We start from the raw sequence: 15,833 nt of genomic DNA on the forward strand, positions 1-15,833 counted from the left end.
ACAGGAATGTACAATTGTTGTAGTTCATCCATGCGGTCTCTAAATGTCTGCCATTGCCCATCCACAGTCAACCCCTTAAGTATCATTCGCCAATCTATCCTAGCCAATTCACGCCTCATACCTTCAAAGTTACCCTTCTTTAAGTTCTGGACCATGGTCTCTCAATTAACTGTTTCATTCTCCATTCTAATGCAGAATTCCACCATATTATGGTCACTCTTCCCCAAGGGGCCTCGCACAATGAGATTGCTAATTAATCCTCTCTCATTACACAACACCCAGTCTAAGATGGCCTCCCCCCTAGTTGGTTCCTCGACATATTGGTCTAGAAAACCATCCCTTATGCACTCCAGGAAATCCTCCTCCACCGTATTGCTTCCAGTTTGGCTAGCCCAATCTATGTGCATATTAAAGTCACCCATTATAACTGCTGCACCTTTATTGCATGCACCCCTAATTTCCTGTTTGATGCCCTCCCCAACATCACTACTACTGTTTGGAGGTCTGTACACAACTCCCACTAACGTTTTGTGCCGTTAGGTGTTCTGCAGCTCCATCCATATAGATTCCACATCATCCAAGCTAATGTCTTTCCTAACTATTGCATCAATCTCCTCTTTAACCAGCAATGCTACCCCCCCTCCTTTTCCTTTTATTCTATCCTTCCTGAATGTTGAATACCTCTGGATGTTGAGTTCCCAGCCCTGATCATCCTGGAGCCACGTCTCTGTAATCCCAATCACATCATATTTGTTAACATCTATTTGCACAGTTAATTCATCCACCTTATTGCGGATACTCCTCGCATTAAGACACAAAGCCTTCAGGCTTGTTTTTGTAACAGCCTTTGTCCTTTTATAATTTTGCTGTACAGTGGCCCTTTTTGTTCTTTGCCTTGGGTTTCTCTGCCCTCCACTTTTCCTCATCTCCTTTCTGTCTTTTGCTTTTGCCTCCTTTTTGTTTCCCTCTGTCTCCCTGCATTGGTTCCCATCCCCCTGCCATATTAGTTTAACTCCTCCCCAACAGCACTAGCAAACACTCCCCCTAGGACATTGGTTCCGGTCCTGCCCAGGTGCAGACCGTCCGGTTTGTACTGGTCCCACCTCCCCCAGAACCGGTTCCAATGCCCCAGGAATTTGAATCCCTCCCTGCTCAACACTGCTCAAGCCACGTATTCTTCTGCGCTATCCTGCGATTCCTACTCTGACTAGCACATGGCACTGGTAGCAATCCCGAGATTACTACTTTTGAGGTCCTACCTTTTAATTTAGCTCCTAGCTCATTAAATTCGTTTCGTAGGACCTCATCCCTTTTTTTACCTATGTCGTTGGTACCAATGTGCACCACGACAACTGGCTGTTCTCCCTCCCTTTTTAGAATGTCCTGCACCCGCTCCGAGACATCCTTGACCCTTGCAGCAGGGAGGCAACATACCATCCTGGAGTCTCGGTTGCGGCCGCAGAAACGCCTATCTATTCCCCTCACAATTGAATCCCCTATCACTATCGCTCTCCCACTCTTTTTCCTGCCCTCCTGATCAACAGAGCCAGCCACGGTGCCATGAACTTGGCTGCTGCTGCCCTCCCCTGATGAGTCATCCCCCCCCAACAGCACTCAAAGCAGTGTATCTGTTTTGCAGGGGGATGACCACAGGGGACCCCTGCACTACCTTCCTTGCACTACTCTTCCTGCTGGTCTTCCATTCCCTATCTGGCTGTGGACCCTTCTCCTGCGGTAAGACCAACTCGCTACACGTGCTACTCACGTCATTCTCAGCATCGTGGATGCTCCAGAGTGAATCCACCCTCAGCTCCAATTCCGCAATGCGGTCCGTCAGGAGCTGGAGACGGATACACTTCCCGCACACGTAGTCGTCAGGGACACCGGAAGTGTCCCTGAGTTCCCACATGGTACAGGTTCCTGCTGCAACAGGTGACATAGGTCGGTGACTGCCTGCCTGCTGAAGCACAGCCTCCTCACACACTGCTCCTCTGTCATGTGGAGAAATCACATCCTTTTGTGAAACACCCATGTGCTGTAAACCCTACTTTGCTCTTGCCTCCGTTGCCCTCTGCGTTGCTCCTGTGCAGGTCTGTGCTGCCATGCGTGCTCTTGCTGCTGTGGCAGCCTCAGTGGCTATCCCAGAAACATTCCCTCCCTTCCCAGTCCTCCTGCAGCAAGTGAAGTATAGCTGCAGCCAAAAGTCACCTCTCCCACAGCTACTTAGGGGCCGATTTTGATGAACTTACTGCCCGCTGCCGCCAACATTCCTCGGCTCGAACCACCCAGTGCCACTTTCGACGTGGCCTGGAGCAGGCGGGAGGGGAGAGCTGCCGGGAAGCGCCCGCCGACATCAACGGACGGACGATGCGCGCAAGAAGTCTCCCAATTATGCCAGATTGGTGCGGGCGGGAGTCGGCTGGAGTCAGCGGCAAGCCGGCGGTGGACTGCTGCGTGGAGGCTGCTCGGTCCTGAATGGTGAGCGTCAAGATCCTGTAAAGCAAGGTAAGTGGAATGCTTTTAAATTATTTCTTTACAGGTACTTACCTGGATGGGGTCCCTTGAAGGTTGTCAGATGCTTATTATTTTGTTACTGATGATTTTTATTTTTACATCTTCGATCTCCAGCGCCTCAGCCGCCGAGAATCAGACCTCCCGTCCCGCTGCCACCCAGATTGGCGGCGTACATCGTGATTTGTCGCCTGACGACCTTCGAGGGACCTTGGCAATGAAAACCCCGCTGAAAGTACCGTCCGGTACCTCAGCGGCCATTGGCGGCATTTTGGGCTGCACTTGGATGGGCAGAGGCCTTGACCAAATTCGGAGCCTTAGTATGAAAGTAATTCCAAACTTACCCTAAGCAGCCAAAAAATCACTCCAAAAATTCCCAGCAGCCAAAAACGACTACCTAGAGCCTGACCTTAATGGAAGCGGGGGATCTCTTTAAATATTGCTGCTTTAGCTGCCTGCTAAGTGTGCCTGCCATGCTTTTTCTGGTTGGACTTAAGCAAATTGAACTCTCCCGAGCACCAATTTTTCAAAAGGCTCCTAATTCAAGCACAAGGCCTCTGTATTTATATATTTAAATGAACCCAAAGTTTGTTTTAGGCGGCCACCAGGAGCATCGTACAGAGCAGCTTAGTCAATATGGCAGCCGCCGCATATTGTGCACATTTCGGACACAGGACATCCCACCATGGAATTGATGGGGTCAAGTTTCGGGCCGTGCCGCCCATTTTTCGCGCCTAAAAGCGTGAAAAAAATGTACCTTGCAATTCTCGGGCTCCCTGCAGGTCCCTCGGAGCTCGGCGCGGCGCGCAGACATCAGCACGGGGCTGAGCCACAGAGTCGCGCTGATTCTGCAAGTGCAGGGGGGAGGGGCTAAGTCAAATGAGAGAACGTTGTGCCGGCAGCCCTGCGCATGCGCGTCGGAGCGCACGTGCACGCGCAGTAGCCCATAAACATTGACACTTGGTCATTTTTAAAGGAACTTGAAGAAAAGTGCTGATTTGTCTCATGGACCTCTGGAAAGGCTTGGGATTGAATTTTGGTGATTTTTTGGTGTCTGAAGGAGTGCTTTTAGCAGCACTTTTGAAGAAATCACCTGCTGAAATCAGTGAGTGCTGCTTTTCGCTGCTAAACGTCCAGAACAGGTGCTGCATAGGTGCATGCAAAATAAGTACTGTGTGTTTTGAAAAATAAGAGTGTCAATTCAATACAGCAATGGAACAACGTCCACCAAGAACAAAGAATTTCTTGCATGAGGAAGTGGAGGTATTAATCAACGTCATTGAGCAGAGATGGCAGGAGCTAGATACCAGCAAAAGAGACCACATAAAAGTGCCACCTAAAGAAATGAAGAAACGCTGGAACCAAGTTGCACCTAAAAAGTGATCTTGAAGTTTAAGTGATCTTAAGAGTGTAAAATTTTTCACATTGAAATTGTTTTGTAACTTTACAAATTTATAAGTGATCTTAAAGTTTTTAAGTGATTTTCAAGCGTCATATTAAAAAGTAAAGTTTGATACAACAAATATTTTATTACAGTGACGTTAACTTTTCAATAAAATATTTTTTCATTAAAACTGAATCATGTTCCATTAACACAACACAACATAGGAACAACTCCAAAGAATTTGACTGCAGAACATGATGATGATGATGATAATGCCAACCCTGAGGATCCTGAAGATCCAGAACAAGAACCAGTAGAACCAGATGTGGACGATCCAGACTGGATGCTGGCGGTGGCAGCGATGACTGAAATGTCTACAGGGGAGAGCTTCCAAATTAATATTTATGAGCCCCCATTAAGGGGCATCAGAGTTTCAACCCCTTGCATAGGTTCTGGCTCCACTTCCATGATTTTGATTCCGACGTTGCGGATTCCAGTGGTGCTGGTGATATAATGGAGCAGTTTACACCCAATCACCCACCATCCCAGCTCACGGCTTGCAATCGAGTGCTGCCGTCTGGAACACCAAGCGCCCCACCATCCCAGCCCGCGCCTCTCTCTCTAGTACTGCTGTCTGGAACACAGAACGTTCCACTGTCCCAGCCCGCGCCTCTCTCTCTAGTACTGCCGTCTGCAACACAGAACGTTCCACTGTCCCAGCTCGCGCCTCTCTCTCTAGTACTGCCGTCTGGAACACCAAGCGCCCCACCATCCCAGCCCGCGCCTCTCTCTCTAGTACTGCTGTCTGGAACACAGAACGTTCCACTGTCCCAGCTCGCGCCTCTCTCTCTAGTACTGCTGTCTGGAACACAGAACGTTCCACTGTCCCAGCCCGCGCCTCTCTCTCTAGTACTGCTGTCTGGAACACAGAACGTTCCACTGTCCCAGCTCGCGCCTCTCTCTCTAGTACTGCCGTCTGCAACACCGAGCATCACGCCGTCCCAGTCCGCGCCTCCCAGTGTAGTGGTACCACGAGTCAGACCCAGGCAGAGGAGAAGGAGATTGGAGACACACTCTCCTGAGATGCAGCGTGCAACAGATGCGGCTCAGGTTGTGGCATTGGGTATGGAGCTTACCCGATCACTCATCGGTAGTGTCAGTGCAGTGGGTGAAGAGGTGATGGGAGAAATAGCAGTAATGACACGGGAACTTAGGGAGGGAATTTCAGTTGATGGCACATGCCGTCAGGGAGGGCATGCAAGTTGATGGCACAGGCCGTCAGGGAGGTAGCTGCTACAATAAGGGCACAGCCCCGCCAATCAAATGACACCCCCATGAAGAAGTGAACATTCACTGAGATGTGGATGAGAGATGGTTGCAGCCTTTCTTTGCTGCTTTTGTTCTTGTTCTTGATGTAGCTGTAGTAGTGTTTTTCAAATTGAAATTGTTTTGTAAGTTTTGTAACTTTATAATTTATAAGTGATCTTAGGGTTTTTAAGTGATCTTATAGTGTAAATGCTCTCACTTTTTGTAACTTATTTAATTTTGCACCTAAAAAGTGATCTTGAAGTTTAAGTGATCTTAAGAGTGTAAGATTTTTCACATTGAAATTGTTTTGTAACTTTACAAATTTATAAGCGATCTTAAAGTTTTTAAGTGATCTTCAAGAGTCATATTAAAAACTAAAGTTTGATACAACAAATATTTTATTACAGTGACGTTAACTTTTCAATAAAATATTTTTTCATTAAAACTGAATCATGTTCCATTAACACAACACAACGTAGGAACAACTGCAAAGAATAAACATTTCCATGCGCAACAGTGGTCGCAGAGCCCTCAGGCATCAGTAATTGAAGCGTTCATGGATGAGCTGCTGGCGCAGGGCTCGAGCAATCATTAAGGAGCACGATGTATGGCCCTCCTCCGACCTCGTGCTCCGGCATCAGGCACTTTCATGCTTTCCTGATCGCCGTCATCATCCTCTTCCAAATTACTATCATCAGGCATTGGCCCCTCATGTAGGTCTTCTGGTTCCACTACCAGCTCCTGCTGCCTCTTGATGGCTAAGTTATGAAGCATGCAGCACACAACAGTGAAGTGACTGACAATCTGAGGAGAGTATTGCAAGTGGACTCCGGAATGGTCCAGGCATCGGAAACGCTGTTTCAATATGCCAATGGTCCTCTCAATGATGTTGCACGTCGCAATGTGCGCCATGTTGTATTGACGGTCAGCTTCCATCCATGTCACGCGTAGGGGCGTCATGAGCCAGGTGGCCAGACCATACTCTTTGTCTCCCAGTAGCCAGCTCTGCCCGTCTGGCTGCTGCTCAAACATGTCAGATATAATGCTGTCGCATAGGATGAACACATCATGGGTGCTGCCAGGGTATCTCGCATCGACTGACATGATGCGCTGCTTGTTGTCACACACGAGCTGCACATTGATGGAGTGGAAACCTTTTCTATTCCTGTACTGCTCTGAATCCTCCACAGGTGCTCACAAGGTTATGTGGGTACAATCAATGCAGCCCTGTACCTTTGGGAAGCCAGCCATCCTGAAGAAGTCCACAGCCCTCTCATGGATCGCTTGTGCAGTCATTGGGAAATTGATGAAGTCATTCCTCCGCGCATACAGTGCAGCCGTGGCCTGGTAAATGCAGGCATGTATTGTACGTTGAGAGATGGTGCACACATCTCTAGTTGTAGCCTGAAACGATCCCGAGGCATAGAAGGCAAGTGTAGCTGTTACCTTCACTTCAACAGACAAGGCAGTTGGCGTTCTGCTTCTGGGCTGCAAATCTGCTCTTAGCATATCACAGATCTCAACGACAACTTCCCTGCGGAAACACAGCCTTTTGACACAATCAGCCCCGCTCATGTCCAGGTACGAGCACCTGGCTCGATATTGCCGACGTGGGTAAGGTCTCCTGCCCATCAGCCTACGGGCTATGATGTTCCTGGTGTGGTGAGCTCTAATCAATTCTCTCCTATGCAGTGAATTGCTGGTGAACCATTGCATAATTCATGGTGTTGACAATGCAGCACCCGTTCTGCAATTACAAAGTTAAGTTTCAAACTGGCTATCTGGCTGCCTCTCCCTCCCGGTGCTTTGCACGCCTACCCTGTCCCCTGGCCGAATGGCCTCAGCCTCCCTCGCAGCTCGAAGGCTGCTTACTGTTTCTTTGGCTGCCGCTGAGCCACTGATGCCGCCCCTATCCCGTGGCCGAATAGCCTCAGCCTCCCTCGCAGCTCGAAGGCTGCTTACTGTTTCTTCGGCTGCCGTCGAGCCACTGACGCCGCCCCTGTCTCCTACATGGAAGGAAGGCCTGCCTGAAGCACTGCAGCTCGAAGGCTGCTGCTGCTTCACACAGGTAGGAATATTCAATATTTTGTATTTGCTTTGTTTATAATTTTTTATTCAGGATGGCTCTTTATAAGTAAGACTGTTGAATGCTTGTAGAATTTAATTACTTCCCTTCCTCCCACCCCTCCCCCTCACCCCCTGTTCCCTACGTTTGATTTGTAACCTATGCCTGATTTCTAAGTGTAGGCAAGGTTTTTCTGAGCATACAAAAATCTACACTTGCTCCATTCTAAGTTAATTTGGAGTAAGTTTTCACTGCCTAAACTTTCAAAACAGGCGTAAGTGGCCAGACACACCCCCTTTTGAAAAAAAAAATCTGTTCCAAAATGAAACTGTTCTAACTGACTAGAACTGGAGCAAACTAAATGCCGAGAATTGCAATTTCTAAGATACTCCATTATAAATCAGTTGCTCCAAAAAAATAGGAGCGACTCAGGCCGAAAGTTGACCCCGATAAGTGGAAGGTCGATTTCACGCCCAAAAACTGGGCAAAACAGAAACAAATTTCCACCCCATCATCTCTTCAAATACTCATCGCCATATTCATATTTCTCACTAGATTTGTCCATCCCTACATCTCCAAATTGTATTGCTTATCAGTCACGCTCCATGTACTCCATAATCATAACATACAGTCAGTGCAATGGAGGGGACTGTGAGCAACTTTTGATTATTTAATCTTTGGCTTCGGGGGTGCCCTTACCCAGCAGCCAACGTAGCCTGTTGTTTCAGTGCATTGTGCTGCCATTGTTGTTTCTTAGGCTGTTCATCATAACTTCGTACTTTGATTCTAACACACCCAGATTTCCTGCCACATGCAAATCTCTCACCTTTTAATTGCCTTTGGTTCAATGCCCTGATTGTCTCATTAAAAACTCAACATAATGCGCTTTCATTGCTAGAGCTGTGACTCGATTTTCTTCCTCCGGAATTATCCTGGGGATATAAAAAAGGGCAACAGGTGGCTGCTCAGGTTAGGCATCTGTCAAATACTTTTTGAAGTTGTTATTCGAACGTGGATGACACTGGCAAGGTTACATTTATTGCCCATTCCTAGTTGCCTTGAGGTGCCGGTGTTGGTAGTGAGGGTTAATAGTTAGGAGGTCTTACTGCAGTTGTACAGGGCCTTGGTGAGGCTACACCTGGAATATTGTGTTCAGTTTTGGTCTCCTAATCTGAGGAAGGATGGTCTGGCTATTGAGGGAGTGCAACAAAGGTTCACCAGACTGATTCCCGGGATGGCAGGTCTGACATTTGAGGAGAGACTGGATTGACTGGGCTTGTATTCACTGGAGTTTAGAAGAATGAGAGGGGATCTCATTGAAACATATAAAATTCTGACGGGATTGGACAGGTTAGAGGCAGGAAGAATGTTCCCGATGCTGGGTAAGTCCAGAACCAGGGGTCACAGTCTAAGGATAAGGGGTAAGCCATTTAGGACTGAGATGAGGAGGAACTTCTTCACTCAGAGAGTTGTGAACCTGTGGAATTCTCTACTGCAGAAAGTTGTTGAGGCTAGTTCGTTAGCTACATTCAATAGGGAATTAGATATGGCCCTTACGGCTAAAGAGATCAAGGGGTATGGAGAGAAAGCAGGAAAGGGGTACTGAGGTTGAATGATCAGCCATGATCTTATTCAATGGTGGTGCAGACTTGAAGGGCCGAATGGCCTACTCCTGCACCTAATTTCTATGTTTCTATTGTTCTATGTATAGTACAGCATTGGAATCACGTGTGGGCCAGACCAAGTAGGGGCAACAGATTCCTTTCCCTGAAGGACATTAGTGAAGCAGTTGGGTTTTTAATGTGGCAACATAACCTTCTCCCTCATGTACTTATCTAGCTTCCATTTATATAACCGTACATAAAGAAAGGCTAAATCTTCAACATGACAGACACCCATTTTAGCATACAGTGATGGAGTGAGTACGCACTGCAATTCATCAAAGATCATGTTTGCATACATGGAGTGGAGGAGGTACATGTCAGAGATTTGTTTCTTATGCAAACAGTGAGGGGTGATTCAGCTGGCAGCCGCATGTTGGAGTCACGGTATTATTAATGGGTCAAATGTATGACTCATCAGCCTGAGGAGAAGGTCGAATAATCAATGTCAGTAAATCACTCTTGTGTGACAGCTCTACTTGCTCATGGCAGATGCTTCTTGATTTTTCATAGTTCCTGCCTTTGTAAGTCTAAGGAGATCATTTAGTTTGCCAAACAAGAAACCAATGTACCAGGAGAAAGGCACCACATACCATGGAAAATAAGAAAGACAATTATGAAAATCCGAAGAAGAAAAGAAAAAGAGAAAACTTTTAATTCAATAGCCAAGTGACAAAAAAGCAGTATTGGAACTGATGTATTTATTTCTGTCACAGTTTGTATGAATTTCAAAAGCGGTCTCGCAGAAAAGGGCCCACGAGATCACCAGTATGGATGTTATGTCTGTCCAAGATACCCAAGAAAAGGGCCAAGCCATTCAATTCAATTACAAGCATCTTGTGATGTTTTATTCATTTCTATGTTTGATTGAAAACTCTTTTTTGAGTTTAAAACACATATTTAAATATATTGGGTCACAATGGTGGTGCTGATGTTGTTTGGCAAACCGACCTCTACTTTGCAGAGGCTGATCGCCAACTCTCTGACACATCCTCCTACCTCCCCCTGAACCATGACCCCACGACTGAACATCAAGCCATCATTTCCCAGACCGTCACTAACCTCAGCTCCTCTGGAAATCTTCACTCCACAGCCACCAACCCCATAGTTGCCCACTTGCTCCCACTCCGCATCCTGTAAGGACTCCATTCCATTCTCCCAGTTTCTCCATCTCCGTTGCATCTGCTCTGATGGTGCCACCTTTCACACTAGTGCCTCTGACATCTCTTCTTTTTTCCTCAACCGAGGATTCCCCTCCGCCGTGGTTAACATGACCCTTGACTGCGTCCGTTCTATTTCCTGCACCTCTGCTCTCACCCCTTCCCCTCCCTCTCAGCACCACAATAGGGTTCCCCTTGTCCTCACCTTTCACCCCACCAGTCTCCATGTTCAACGGATCATCCTCCGCCATTTCCGCCACCTCCAACGTGATCCCACCACCAATCACATCTTCCCCGCCCCTCCCTCTCAGCATTCCGAAAGGACCACTCCCTCCGCAACACCTTGGTCCATTCCACAGTCACCCCCAGCACCCCCTCCCCTTCCCACGGCACCTTGCTGTGCAAACGCAGGAGATGCAACACCTGCCCTTTTACATCCTCCCTTCCCACTATCCAGAGCCCCAAATACTCCTTCCAGGTGAAACAGCGATTTACTTGTACTTCTTTCAATTTAGTATACTGTATTCGCTGTTCACGATTTGGTCGGCGCTACATTGGGGAGACCAAACACAGATTGGGTGATCGCTTTGTGGAATACCTCCGTTCAATTGGCACGTGTGACCCTGAGCTTCTGGTCACCTGTCACTTTAATTCCCCGCTCCACTCCCACTCTGACATCTCTGCCCTCGGTCGCCTACACTGTTCCAATGAAGCTCAATGTAAGCTCGAGGAATAGCACCTCATTTTTGTTTAAGCATTTTACAGTCTTCTGGACTGAACATCGAGTTCAATAATTTCAGACCATAACCTCTACCCATATTTGGCTCCCTCCCCCACTCACAACCACCACCGCCCACCCCATCCCCTCGATCTTATGTATTTTTTTTCTCTCTCTGTTTCCAATGCCAGTTGGCAATTATTCCACCATTCACACCCTATCTAGACTAACCTTTTTCTAACTTCTGGCATTATCATTTCAAGTCGGCACATCATCCCTTTTTTCTCTCTAATCTCTCCTGCCTTCCACCCTATCACAGACCTTCCCTTATGTTCTTTCTTCTCCTCCGCTTTCAGTGCTCTTTAAAAATCCGTTCATTTCAAACATTCGTCAATTCTGACGAAGGGTCAGCGACCTGAAACATTAACTCTGTTTTTCTCTCCACAGATGCTGCCTGATCCGCTGAGATTTCCAGCATTTTCTGTTTTTATTTAAATATCTTGTTTTACAGTAAGCATTTATCAGCCTGTCTTTTTCAAACATTTTTTACCTGAAGCCATTGGAGAGAGACAGACAAATCAGAGGGACAAGAACAAAGCACCACACAAAGGTTAAGATTCAGGGACCCAGGTGTCCAGGTCAGTTTACATCACAGTTTGATGCAGCGAGTATGGCTTGTTTTCCATCCTCTGAGGAAGGATAGTTAAACCATAACTATCTATGGTGCATCATTACTTCTGTTCACTTATCCATTTACTGTTTAATACATCTTTGTGTCAGAGTATTGGCTGAGTCATGTCGAGTGACATGTTTACTCTGTTGCATGACAGAGTAAACAAGGAACATCAAGTTTAAGCACATTATATGACTATTAAGCTAAGCTACACTAATGAGGGTTTTCTGATCAATCGTTGGGCTCACGCCAAATTACCTAGATATTGGACGGGTAAAGGTAACTTCCAGGTAATACGTAGCAAGACTCAGCAGTAGGAGTGGTCCGAGATACTGCAACAGAAGAAAATATCTAGAGAAAAATTCCCCAAAATGTAAAATTATTTTTAGAATGATTGGGCTGACCGAATCTTGCCAAGACTAATAAAATAATCATTGCAGAGGAACAAAGCTTCTTATGAAAACCAACAGTAACAGTTTGTATTTTGCTTTCATTGCTTCTAGGGGCATAGACTGCTTTTACTGGTAATGGTTTCAGTGGCAGTTATTATGTCATCTGAGTTTATGGAAATGTTTAAAATTAAATGTAACTTTTATGGATAGCACAATACATTGGAGTACTAACATATTACAGCACAGTGTGTTGAATGAAAAACATTGAATAGGGTAATAAACCATTGGTTACTGGATTGATCACTGGATAAATATGAAATCTGAAGTAAGTACTGGAGAAGGTTTGTTCTCAAAGAAATTAAACCAATCCATCCAATTCAGTTACATCAAAAATAAAAATGTAGGTTTGGATCTTGGTCTTGGTAGACACTTGTAACATTGTGATGACATTATAAATGGAGCCAACTGCATATTCCTTAAAGTGAAAACTCAGCTTAAATAAACTGAAATATCAGCTTCCTGCCAGTGTATTTTGGTTCATTTGCAAACACATTGATTCCTCAATGTTTACCCTCCAGCTCCAACGTGATCCCTACAGGATGGTTTTCCTGATGCTTGCAGGAAAACAATTAAGACAATAAAGTATTTCTCAGAGCAGAACAAGACATTATGGGTTAGATTTCCACAGGCAGCTGTGTTGAGAGGGCCTCGGACCAGTGTGGTAGTTCTGGCCAGCTTGCATTGTCGGAAGGTGCGGACGATTTTGACAGCCTGTCCTTATTTGCATGTCATTGGCGAGTCGCCCAGGCTTCGGGAGCGTTGACAGGCAGCACGCCTGATTGGGAAGCAAGGTTTACGCCTCAAGCCTCCATTATTTAAAGGGTGAATGCAGCTGTTAAAGAGAGGTGCGGAATCTTTTTGTATAAAATGTTCTCCACTGGGGCACCGTGGCATTTTCAATTTTGCAAAGTAACCATTTTGGCTTCTTTATTTTGATTTTCATTTCAAGTAACTGGGGGAAAAAGTTAGAAAATTAAAATGAAAGCAGACCTCCCACCCACCACAACAACAACAACTTGTATTTATATAGCGTCTTTAACGTAGTGCAACGTCTTAAGGCACTTCACAGGAATATTATGGGACTAAAAATTTGACACCGAGCCACATAAGTAGAAATTAGTGCAGGTGCTCAAAAGCTTGGTCAAAAAGGTAGGTTTTAAGGAGCGTCTTGAAGGAGGAAAGAGAGGTAGAGAGGCAGAGAAGTGTTGGCAGAGAGTTCCAGAGCTTGGGGCCTGGGCAACAGAAGGCACGGCCACCAATAATTGACTGATTATAATCAGGAATGCTCAAGAGGGCAGAATTAGAGGAGGGCAGACATCTCGGGGGGTTGTGGGGCTGGAGGAGATTCATCATCATCATCATAGACAGTCCTTCAAAATCGAGGAAGACTTGCTCCCACTCTAAAAATGAGTTCTTAGGTGACTGAAGAGTCCAATACGGGAATTACATTCTCTGTCACAGGTGGGACAGACAGTCGTTGAAGGATAGGGAGGGGCGAGGCCATGGATGGATTAGAAAACAAGGATGAGAATTTTGAAATCGAGGCATTGCTTAGCTGGAAGCCAATGTTCGCCAGCAAGCAGAGGGGTGATGGTGAGCAGGAGTGGTGCAAGTTAGGACACGGGCAGCCAAGTTTTGGATCATCTCTAGTTTACGTAGCATAGAATGTGGGTGGCCAGCAAGGAGTCCCATAGTACTCCTGTAAAGCGCCTTGGAGCACTGCACTACGATAAAGACGCTATATAAATACAAGTTGTTGTTGTTGTGGTGGGTGGGAGGTCTGCTTTCATTTTAATTTTCTAACTTTTTCCCCCAGTTACTTGAAATGAAAATCAAAATAAAGAAACCAAAATGGTACCTTGGAATAGTCAAGTCCAGAGGTAACAAAGGCATGGTGAGGGCTTCAGCTGCGGATGAGCTGAGGCAAGGGCAGAGCCGGGCGATGTTACGGAGGTGGAAATAGGCGGTCTTAGTTATGCTGCGGATACGTGGTCAAAAGCTCATTTCAGGGTCAAATATGACACCAAGGTTGCAAACAGTCTGGTTCAGTCTCAAACAGGAATTGGGGAGAGGGATGGAGCCAGTGTCTAGGGAACAGAGTTTGTGGTGGGGACTGACCACAATGGCTTTGGTCTTCCAATTATTCAATTGGAGAACATTTCTGCTCAGCCAGAACTGGATGTCAGACAAGCAGTCTGGCAATTTAGAGACTGTGGAGGGGTTGAGAGAAGTGATACTGAGGAAGAGCTGGGTGTCATCAGCGTACATGTGGAAACTGATGCTGTGTTTCCGGATGATGTCGGCAAGGGGCAACATATAGATGATAAATAGGAGGAGGCCAAGGATAGATCCTTGGGGGACACCAGGGGTAACGATGCGGGGCTAGGAAGAGAAGCTGTTGCAGGTGATTCTCTGGCTATAGTTAGATAGGTAAGAATGGAACCATGCGAGTGCAGTCCCACCCAGCTGGATGACAGTGAAGAGGAGTTGGAGAAGGATAGAGTGGTGAACCATGTCAAAGGCTGCAGACAGGTCAACAAGGATAGTTTGCCTTTGTCACAGTCACAAAGGATGTCATTTGTGACTTTGATGAGAGCCGTTTCAATACTGCTCCAGGCGTGGAAATTGGATTGGAGAGATTCAAGCATGGAATTGTGGAAAAGATGGGCACGAATTTGTGAGGCGACAACATATTGAAGGACTTTGGAGAGGAAATGGAGATTGGAGATGGGGCGATAGTTTGCAAGGACGGATCGAGGGTTGGTTTTTTAAGGAGTTGTGTGATGACAGTATATTTGAGGGAGAGGGGGACAGAACTTGAGGAAGGCGAACCGTTAACAATGTCAACTAACATGGGAGCCAGAAAAGGAAGTTGGATGTTCAGCAGTTTGGTGGGAATAGGGTCAAGTGAGCAGGAAGTCGATCTCATGGACTGGATGAGCTTGGAAAGGTTATGAGTGGAGATCAGAGTGAAATTGGAGAAGAAACATAGAAAATAGGTGCAGGAGTAGGCTATTCAGCCCTTCGAGATTGCACCTCCATTTAATGAGATCATGACTGGTCATCACCTTAGTACCCCTTTCCTGCTTTCTCTCCATACCCCTTGATCCCTTTAGCCGTAAGGGCCATATCGAACTCCCTCTTGAATATATCCAATGAACTGGCATCAACAACTCTCTGCGGTAGAGAAGTCCACAGGTTAACAACACTCTGAGTGAAGACGTTTCTCCTCATCTTGGTCCTAAATGGCTTACCCCTTATTCTTAGACTGTGACCCCTGGTTCTGGACTTCCCCAACATCGGGAACATTCTTCCTGCATCTAACCTGTCCAGTCCTGTCAGAATTTTATATGTTTCTATGAGATCCCCTCTCATCCTTCTAAACTCCAGAGAATACTGCCCCAGTCGATCCAGTCTCTCCTCATATGTCGTTCCTGCCATGCTGGGAATCAGTCTGGTGAACCTTCGCTGCACTCCCTCAATAGCAAGAACGTCCTTCCTCAGATTAGGAGACCAAAACTCAACACAATATTCCAGGTGAGGCCTCGCCAAGGCCCTGTACAACTGCAGTAAGACCTCCCTGCTCCTATACTCAAATCACCTAGCTATGAAGGCCAACATGCCATTTGCCTTCTTCACCGCCTGCTGTACCTACCTGCCAACTTTCAATGACTGATGTACCATGACACCCAGATCTCATTGCACCTCCCCTTTCCTAATCTGCCACCATTCAGATAATATTCTCCCTTCGTGTTTTTGCCACCAAAGTGGATAACCTCACATTTATCCACATTATACAGCATCTGCCATGCATTTGCCCACTCACCTAACCTGTCCAAATCACCCTGCAGCCTCTTATCATCCATCTCACAGCTCATACCGCCACCCAGCTTAGTATCAT

At 46.4% G+C, this 15,833-nt stretch overlaps 1 long non-coding RNA gene across 1 annotated transcript; it reads right to left on the reverse strand.

The window, feature by feature from the left end:
- Positions 1-5,617: 5,617 nt before the first annotated feature.
- On the reverse strand, positions 5,618-12,087 carry LOC139241587 (uncharacterized). The gene is made up of 3 exons (XR_011588938.1): positions 11,739-12,087; positions 8,095-8,200; positions 5,618-6,950 (listed from the first exon to the last, which is right to left on the reverse strand). It is a non-coding gene; the product is annotated as an uncharacterized lncRNA (long non-coding RNA).
- Between the last annotated feature and the right edge of the window lie 3,746 nt (positions 12,088-15,833).

Source organism: Pristiophorus japonicus, unplaced genomic scaffold, assembly GCF_044704955.1.
Source record: "Pristiophorus japonicus isolate sPriJap1 unplaced genomic scaffold, sPriJap1.hap1 HAP1_SCAFFOLD_1115, whole genome shotgun sequence".
Classification (NCBI taxonomy): domain Eukaryota; kingdom Metazoa; phylum Chordata; class Chondrichthyes; family Pristiophoridae; genus Pristiophorus; species Pristiophorus japonicus.